Raw genomic sequence first — 10,325 nt, 5'->3', positions numbered from 1 at the left:
TCTTAAGTATCTTTTAAATGAAACAATTGATATACCTACGGTGATCTATCCTTGTTAATTCACCACTTTTACAATTCGTAGTAAAATTTATGAACTGATTTCTGGGTAGATGCAAGACCGCATGATCGTGCATGAGGGCGCCAGAAAAACATAACCCCATCCTTCATTTAGACATCTGAAAACTAAATATATATAACTTAAACATATGGCCAAAGCAGACCAACCACACGGGGTTTCTATACATTTCGGCTGCAGCGCCACCCATTGGGTTCTTTTTCTGCAAAACCATTGCTTACCATAAAATGAATACGTGTTATGAATTTCAACCTTAACTCCAGCGGCACTAATCAGGTAAATTTTTATCAAAAGAATTTTCCATCATACAGGTATATAGCTCAAATTTAAAATTTGAACGAAATCGGTTAATAAAAAAAATTTTTATAAATAACTCTACTCCAGCACCACCTTGCGAGTTTTCTAGTAGCATGTAATTGGACCATATATGTATGTAAGATAACCTCCAACAATCTGACGGAACTCTATTCAGTGGTTTTTGAATTTAGGCCGAACAACGAAAACGTCTATCATTTTATGTAAATAGGTATGTAGATAGGACAGTTTATAGGGAAAGTCGTAAAAGCAAAGCTCCATTCTTTGTTAAAAATTTAAAAAAATTCTTCAAAATTTTCACATAAATTTTACCTTACTGAAAATTAAAGACAAAGTTACAATAGTCCAATGGGATTTGGAAATCTAGGAGAAAGTGATTCCCAATCGAATGATACTTGCGCGTTTTTGTAAATGTATATCGATCCAGCCTTTCCAATAATTACCACTTTTCGCCATAACTACGGTATTGATAACATATGTAGCTGTGTAGAATTTCAGGACGTTAGCGTCAGCAGTTCCAGAGATAAGCTATATGAGAAGTTCAGTTTGTATGGAAGGAAGGAGCCACGCCCCCCTTCCCAATGCATTTGCAATATATGCATTAGTGCTAAGCTTCAGTTCCCCAGCGTAATTGGTTATAGAGATATATTTGTTTTTTACGTTATAGTCTGTATAAGAATGTTAGGAATATCCCGAGCTACACACCGAGTAAATTTTTGGTCAGAATATTTATTTTCAAGGTGTTGCCAAATATGAACCAAGTCGGTGCAGCCGTTTAGTAGTTTAGTGAAATACATTTTAAAGAGAACTGTATGAAATTGTAAAACGTGACGTCTCAGATTTGTTAATTTTTTGGCAGCTACAACGAAAAGTTTTAATTTTTTTTTAGCGAAAAACCTTCCACACAGAAATAAAAAAAATTAAGTTTGTGGTTATATCAAGGCGAAATTTTGAGAACGGTCCGTTGCTAACTCTAAATATGAACAACGACGCACTGGAAAAAGTTAATACGTTCAAATACCTAGGAATAATGATCGACGATAAACTAAAACAAAAAAAAAATGGATTCTATATTTTCAAATAGAGCTCTAGCAATACGTACATCGGTGAAAACTGCATTTAATTCCATACATTAGCTTTTGCGTGATACGCTTACAAACATACAGACAAACATACCAAAATATTATATTTGGCTTCTGTTGATCTTATAAACCCCCTATTAATTTTTCTTTAACATCTATTATGTACAGATATCGGACTGTTGCAATTTTATTATTCTCAAATACTCTCGTTTGATACCCATATGGCAACACTTAGTTTATACTATAAATTTAACTGAATTAAAATTTTCAAATAAGTGGCAAACCGCTTCAAGAATATTTTCAAAAGTAAGCTTCCTAATCGTTTTTAGTTTAATGTTCATATTGCAATATTTAATTTATTTTAAAAATTTTAATGAATACAATTTTTCAATCAGTTGGCAAATCCCCTAAATATATTTTCAGCATTAAAATTTCCTAGCCTCTTTAGTTTGATGCCAATATTGCAATATTCAATTTATGCTATCAATTAAATTATATTAAAGTTTTCAAATAGGTGGAAACCTTCCACAAAAATATTTTTAGCTGTAAGCCTCTGAAAATTTCTTTCTTTAAACAGCCCTATTGCAGTATTCACTTTACCGTATCAATTGACCTAAACTGAAATTTTAAACACAGGTGGCAACTCTCTCATTTTTTCTTCTATATCGGAAGCTAGATCTCTAGTGATACATCTGTGAAAACTGCATTCAATTCCATGTTTTCGACTGATGCGCGTACAAATATACAGACAGACGGAAAACCCACCATATTAATTTTTCTTTAATATCTGTAAGGTACAGACATCGATCTGTTACAATTTTATTATATGTATAGATGTAGATATAGATGTAGGATTTCCCTTCTTAATCAAATTAAAATCCCATTTCAGTTTACGCAGGTTTGCTTATTTATTTTATTAAATTAAAATGTACACTTAACATGGAATACAATGTAGGTTGAAGCCTGAGGTCCGTCCGGTGCTCGCGGTCGCGTAAATTCGAATGTCGTTCTTGTCCGTTTTTCCAGTTGTGGTTCCTCTCGTCAAGTTGTTCGCTTGTTTCTTTCACTGTCCTTCTTATACAGCGTTGCATCTGGAAGTCAGTGTTACCTGATTGTACGATATTGTGTTATTTCTTAAGTGGTAAGTAAGTGTTGTGATCTCGTAAGCATTGTCCGGCAGTCAAATCCTACAATTCGGCCATCCTAGTGATCATTCGACCCCGAATGATGGGCTCCACGGTTTCATGAACTCAGCGACGGTGGTGACTACTTCGTATCGGCCGTGCTCCAGCTTCTTGACAACTTTGTACGGTCCAAAGAACTTGGGTCTCAATTTCAATCCGACTCCGTACTGGGTCCGCTGTATGGCCACCAATTCGTTGAGGTTGTAGTTGGCCTCGGCTCTACGCCGTGCATTGAATGTGCGTCGATTTTCTTGTTGGATGACGGAGATATTATCTTGTGCTTGTTGGCGTAAGGTTTCCCTCTCCGCATCTAGTTCTTCGACAGCCGCATCTTCCAGCAAATCCTGAAATGCGGGCATGCCTTCTATTCGCATATCTAATCCCGTCAAGATCTTGAATGGGGATTGCCTGGTACTCCTCGGCGGTGTACTATTTATTATCTGCTGCACGCGATCCACGTACTTGTACCAATGGCCTTTATTCTCGCTACACATCTTGGATAGCATGGGAACGACGATCCGATGCATGCGTTCCACTTGGCCGTTTCCTCGAGGAACGCCAGTTGCTATCACTAAATGCTGAATTTTCTCGCTTGCACAATAATCCTTAAAGCGATTGGAGGTGAAGGCTGCGCCCCGGTCGGTAATGATTCGCCTAGGATTCCCGAATACTGATGATTGTTTTTTCATGCGGTCGATCACGGCTTCTGCACCAGTGTCCTTGGTAGGATACAGCCAGACGAATTTGGAAAAGGCGTCTACTACCACCAATATGTAATTATAAGCCTTTTTAGTCGTCTCCATTGGTGACGGTACGACGATAAGTTCCTTCGTTGGATCTTTGTACAAGATGTCATGCTTTACGTTGTAATCTTCGTATTCGTCTTTCTTTAGCACCTTCCGAACTGCCCTTATCCAATTGTCTTGGAGCTGTGCCTGTTTCAGGCGATGGCTGAGCGAGTCCTCCAACATCAGGCACGATACCCTGCTCAGGGCATCCACATGCCGCATCTTTGTGCCACTCCAGTGTACAATCTCGTAATCGAAGTCTTGTAGGAACATTGCCCACCGGGATACTCTCAAAGGGACATCTCGTTTCCTCATGGTCATGGCGAATGCGTTGCAGTCGGTGATTATTTTGAATTTTAATCCCAGCAAGTACACTCGCCACTTTTTGAGCACCTCTACAATCGCCAGTACCTCTAGTTCGTAAGAGTGATATTTCTCTTCTGTCGGTTTAGTTTTACGGCTCATATATTGGACCGGGTGGAATTCTTGGTCGTCACTATCTTTCTGCAGCATTACTGCGCCATAACCGTACATACAGGCATCCGCATGCACTTCGGTTACTGCCTTCGGGTCATACAGCTTCAAAACTGGTGCGTTCGTTAGTGCCGACTTCAACTGCTGGAATGCTGCTAGCTGCTCGTCTCGGAGTTCGAACCTGGCGTCCTTCCTCAGCAAGTCTGATAGGGGTTTAGCAATAATAGCGTAGTTTTCGACGAACCGTCTGAAATACGACGTTAAGCCCAGGAAGCGTTGCATTGCCTTCCGGTCACGCGGTAATTGAAAATTTTTAATAGCACTCGTTTTCGCGTCCGAAGGTTTTATTGAACCATTTTCGATTATATAGCCGAGGAACTCGACCCTTCTCATTAGAAATTGACACTTACTCCAATTCATCCGTAAACCAGCCGCTGCAGCCTTCCTCAGCACTTCCTTTAGCTTCTGGATGCTTTCCGCTTCATCCTTGGAGGGAATCGTCAGGTCATCCATATAAGCTACCACCGTTCCGCTACGTATCAAATCTCTTAGTACTGCGAAAATAAATCGGGAAAATACCGCCGGCGAGTTTGAGATCCCAAATGGCACGTATCGGAACTCGTATTGGCCATTGTGCGTTACAAATGCGGTGTACTTCCGCGAATCTAACGCTACCGGCACATGGAAGAACCCGTTTGTGAGATCTAACGTCGTAAAAACATTGGATCCTTGTAGCTGCTCGATGACGTCGTCCATCATGGACATGGGAAAATTGTCTCGTAGGATTTTTGCGATCAAACGTCGATAGTCACAACAGAGGCATTTACGTCCGTCCTTCTTCGAGACCAACACTACCGGCGACGCGTAATCGGAGCTGCTCGGTTGGATGATGCCTTCCGCTAGCCACTCCGCCACTTGCTTCTCCACCACACATCGGTCTACGTAAGACATCCGCCTCGGTCTTTCGTACACAGGGTTATCATCGGTTAACACGATCTTCATTTCGACGGGCGATTCGAAATTGCGTCTAGGCTTGTAATTGGCTATTAAGTTCCTCACTGCAACTGCACGTTCCTTGCTCAGATGGGACAAATCTGTTTCCATCTCTGGTGCTTCCTTCATGCCCGCCACTAGGCATAACTCTCCGAACTCCTCGACCAGCTCGACAACTCGGTTCTCCTCGTTCCCCACTACTGGGTCTACAGTAACAGCAGAGCGCGCGCTCCCTCCGTCATTGCCCATCTTTACCGACTTCCGCGACATCTCACTGTGCCCCTGTGGCCTAACAGCTACACCAAAATGCCCTCTCGCGACTTCGCAATGCACTGCTGCCAATACCTCTTGCGTCTCGATGTGCTTCCGCAGCTCCTTCGTCCCATCTTCGCGACTAGGGACGCTCATACGCTCCTCTTTGCCACTCATCGGTTTGCGTGCCGTCTCTTTAGGCGCAAATGTTCCAGCACACTTGCCTCCTCCTACCGCCGCTTCGATTTTCCGATGCACCTCCTCGCTGACCTTGTTTTTGAATTCCACGCCTTCTTCTGTGACCACCATGTCGACCTGGTTTAGCACATCGTTGCCGACTACCAACGCGTAGCTGATGTCTCGCTCCCTAGCGACGTGAAATTCTATGTCCATCTCGATGCCGTCAGTAGTGACGTGAACGGTGAAGTTACCCATTGTCGTGATTTCATTTCCACCGATGCCCACCAAACGTCGTCTCTCCTTACCTAGCTCTACATCTTGGCGCAACATCATTAGCGTATCATAACGCATCAAGCACAAGTCCGAGCCTGTATCAATCAGGGCGGATACATCACTCCCGTGAAATTTAATTCTTTAAAGATTAACCCGCATCTCTTCTTTGCTGACATCATGTTCGCGGATGATTCTGATTTAGCTGGATTACCAGTCAACTTACATTCTGATGCGCGATGTCCCTCTCTATCACACCTAAAACATTTCATATTACGCTTACGTGGACAATTTCTAGCGAAATGTGAAACGTCGCCACAATTGAAACAGCTTTTCCTGGTCGAACTCGAACTTGGTGAGACCTTGTTTGAGGACGTCGGCTGAAGCTGATTCGAATTCGATGATGTGGGCTTATTGGCCCGTATTCTTTCATACACTTTGATTTGTTCCTTCAAATCCCTAATACTTTTGGCCTGATATAGGTAACTTTTATTTGCTCTCGAGTAAGGTATCCCCTCGATAAAATATTCGATAAGGCTAGAGTCGTCTAGATTTATCGGTTTTGCTATCTCCAACATAATGTATAAGTATTCGCGTAGGTCTTCTCGCGGACGCAACCTACGGTTCCTAAGAGTGCGGTGTACTTCAATTGAGGACACGGTGGTACCAAACTCCTTACGTAGAGCTGCTTTTAGTAGCTCCCAATTCTTAATACCGCCTTGTCTACGAATAAATAGCTTAGCTGCGCCTTTCAACAACTGCTTCGCGTATATGTACATCTGAAGCTCACTCCATTGAACGGCCATCGCATTATCTTCAAAAGCTTCTAACCAATTTTCAAGACTGGGTTGACCGGATCCGCTGAACTTTGTTAAAGACTCCTCTACATCTCGGAGAGTAAACACCGAACGTCCCACCACCGCCGCAGGAACACTGCGTTGACTAGCAAAATCATCTAAATCGTCGGCCTCGCTGTCACTAACGTTCAAGCCAAAATGTTCTAATAATCTGTCCTGGAGTGTAGCCTTCCGTCCGTTTGTCGTTAACCCCAACTGCTCTAATTTTTCTTTCAACCCGTCTACGGTCAGCCCTAGAATTTGGTCGCGGTCCATGTCGAACAATAATATTACAACAATAATATTATAACAGTATATTCAATATAAAATTATTAATTAGGTGACAATAATCGTAGGGTAATAGGGTAATTCTATTGACTAACATATGCAGGTGGTTGATCAATTTCGGGAATGGCTGATTACTTGTTGACAGTGCACGTGAATTTCCTTCCACAAATATTTACTTAAATTGATAGTTTCTTTCTAATATTTGAGTGGTAAAAAAAATAGATTACATTACGTAACAGTTTAAACACCGGTTTTGTAGAACCACATACAAAATTTTACGTTTACGACTTGAAAACCATCGGCCTGCTAACACAAAACAAATTACCGTTCTTATATGTGTGCCTGTCACTGTTGTCCCGTTTTTGCAAATTTACATATACAAAAGTACAACGATATTACAATAAAAGTTATGAAAAGTAACAATAGCAAGAACTTAGCTGCGCTGTACTGCTTTTCCCTCGCTGTTGTCTGCTGTGTTGTGTTGTTGTTGTCTTTCTTGTAAAATCGTTGCCCGTTTGTCTCCCTCGCCGCCGTCGACTTGGCTATTGTTCTTCGTTTCAAATTAAAGAATTTTACTCTGCTGTCGTTTTTTGCTTATACAGCGCAGTCGCTGTTTACTGCACGTCGTTGCTTGCTTGCGCGTGGCTTGTACTTCGCCGCCTGTTTGCCTCCCTCGCCACGGACCACTTGGCTATTTGCTCTTCGTTTTAAATTGAAAAATTTTACTCTGCTGTCGTTTTGTGCTTATACAGCGCAGTCGCTGTTTACTGCACGTCGTTGCTTGCTTGCGCGTCGCTTGTACTTCGCCGCCTGTTTGCCTCCCTCGCCGCCGTCCAATTGGCTATTTGCTCTTCGTTTTAAATTGAAAAATTTTACTCTGCTGTCGTTTTGATTGCGCGCCGCTGCTTTATTGCGCGCCGCTGCTTAGTTACGCGCCGCTGCTTAACTGTGCGTCGCTGGTCCCTTGTATTACAGTACCGCAAGTGCGCGTATTCTTCCTCGCGCATATATTGACAAATTGTTGCGGTACCCGACCAAAAACAAAGTATTATGCGCACGCCACACGGATCGGACCACAGTACAATACAGTAACGGTTAAGTTCCGTTACCCACGCACCCAATGTATTTTACTAGAAATTTCTTCAAAATTCCGCACTCTGTTAAGCATTTACTGATGCATTAAATATTTTAAGTGTTTTTTCTTAAAAGTTCCACGATTTCACTGTACGTTTAAAGACGACGCTACAATTTCGCACACGACTATTTTGTTTATTACATGTACGCGTACTTCAGTTTAGAATAGCGCATTTAGTTATATTCGCGCACTGTTCATCCCACTTCTGACACCACTTGTAGGATTTCCCTTCTTAATCAAATTAAAATCCCATTTCAGTTTACGCAGGTTTGCTTATTTATTTTATTAAATTAAAATGTACACTTAACATGGAATACAATGTAGGTTGAAGCCTGAGGTCCGTCCGGTGCTCGCGGTCGCGTAAATTGGAATGTCGTTCTTGTCCGTTTTTCTAGTTGTGGTTCCTCTCGTCAAGTTGCTCGCTTGTTTCTTTCACTGTCCTTCTTATACAGCGTTGCATCTGGAAGTCAGTGTTACCTGATTGTATGATATTGTGTTATTTCGTAAGTGGTAAGTAAGTGTTGTGATCTCGTAAGTATTGTCCGGCAGTCAAGTCCTACATAGATTTCATTTATTATATCAATTTAATACAATACAATTTTTCAAACAGGTGGCAGCCCTCCCTAAAAATATTTTCGGCAATAAAATTTCCTAAACCCTTTCAGCTTGATACCCATATTGCAATATTCAGTTTATCTTATAAATTAAATTAAATGTAAATTTTCAAACAGGTGGCAACTCTAAAAAATATTTTTGGCTGTAAGCCTTCTTCAGTCTCTTTCTTTTGACGCCCATATTGCAATATTCATTTTTTCTTATCAATTTACTTAAACTCCAATTTTCAAACAGGTGGTAACTCTCCAATTTTTTTCTTCCTATATTTTAAGTTAGACCTCTAGCAATACATCGGTGAAAACTGCATTTAAATCCATGTATTCGTTTTCGAGTGATGCGCGAACAAACATACAGACAGACAGACAGACAAAAATTCTAAAAATGGTTGATTTGGCGTCTGGTTCTCTAATAAAGACCCCCCACATTAATTTTTCTTTAATATCTATAATGTATAATTTTATTATAAGTATAGATTTCAAAATACATGGTATTCAGTGCATTTCAGAATTTATGATTTATACTTATATATCACGGTGGGTAATATGCATTTAATAAAAACAATAAAAGAAAATAAAAATTAAAAATTTTAGGTGCAAGGTTGACAATAAAGTTCTTCGACGTGTTTGAAGTTGCTAATCAAGATTATGGCCTGGATGCTCCAGCCTTACCATCTCCATCTTAATCTGAATTTTCCGCTTCTTTCTCGGTGTTGGCTGCTTGCTCTACTGGTTAAAGGTAAACCATCTGGATCCACCGAAGAAGCAGAAATGTCCATTTCCGTTTGGGCATCGTGTTGGACCTGAGCACTATCTCCAAAATCCAGCGCACCTCTAATTCCACTTGTGTACCTTATTAAGCCCGTCAATTCTATGACTTGCTCTTCAAGTGGGGTTATGCGCTGCAAACGGCATTGACCTCCACCGGTGCTCATCATTTCTTTTTTGTTATCTGATAGCTTCCGTTTTATGTAGCATTTCCAGTCAATCCACACCTGTAAAAAACCGTTCCATCTATTTTACAAATTCCTGTCATTTTCAGTAATACCTAACCTTTCTCCATGCATTGGAGTCCTTAGATGGGGGACCTAATGCATTTAGGGAAGTTACTACCTCGTTCCAAAACGCCTGCACTTCTTCTTTGGATCGCTGTTGAAAACCCTGCGCTATATCTCTTTTTGCTGCCATCATTTCAGCCAATTTCTCATATTGCTCTGGTGTTGTTGTTTTGACCTATAAACATGATAAAAAATCGCGAAAACACAAAAATTAAGAAAATTCACTTATAATGATTTTTACAATCATCCACAGTAATTTTCACTTACATTTTTTGTAAAATTTTATTATTTAAACCCACGAAAATAACAATTGAATGATTCCCGCCAACAAATTTGCAACTTACAAAAACGTAACTACGATCGAAATGTAGAATAGCTAGAATCGAAAAATTCGAACATTGATCGGAACGAAACGGAACGCAGAATACCAAGGTTGCCAAACGGAGAAAATTTCGATTCGAGTCGAATTGGGAAGAATTGGTCGGATTTGGGAAGAAAATTTTTAGGGAAAACAATTGTTAGTGGCAACGGTGGTGGTTGCCCTTAATCACGTATATCTTACGAACCAATTGAGTAATCGTAATACGAGATACGGCAAATAAAATTCTCCATAAACCACATGTACATCACTTTAGCCCAGATAGTTTCTAAGAAATTAATTGGTCAATCCCAGATTTATTAGATTTATTTTTGGGATTGAATTTGATGAAAAAATGGAAAAATTCAAACTTTAACAGGGAAAAAATTAAAAAAAATAACAGTTTCTGTGTAAATGTTTTGCACT

This window comes from Rhagoletis pomonella, unplaced genomic scaffold (genome assembly GCF_013731165.1).
Source record: "Rhagoletis pomonella isolate Grant_MI unplaced genomic scaffold, Rhpom_1.0 Rhpom_scaffold_00001, whole genome shotgun sequence".
Classification (NCBI taxonomy): domain Eukaryota; kingdom Metazoa; phylum Arthropoda; class Insecta; order Diptera; family Tephritidae; genus Rhagoletis; species Rhagoletis pomonella.
The sequence above is the reverse complement of the archived record's forward strand: the minus strand, read 5'-3'. Positions refer to the sequence as shown.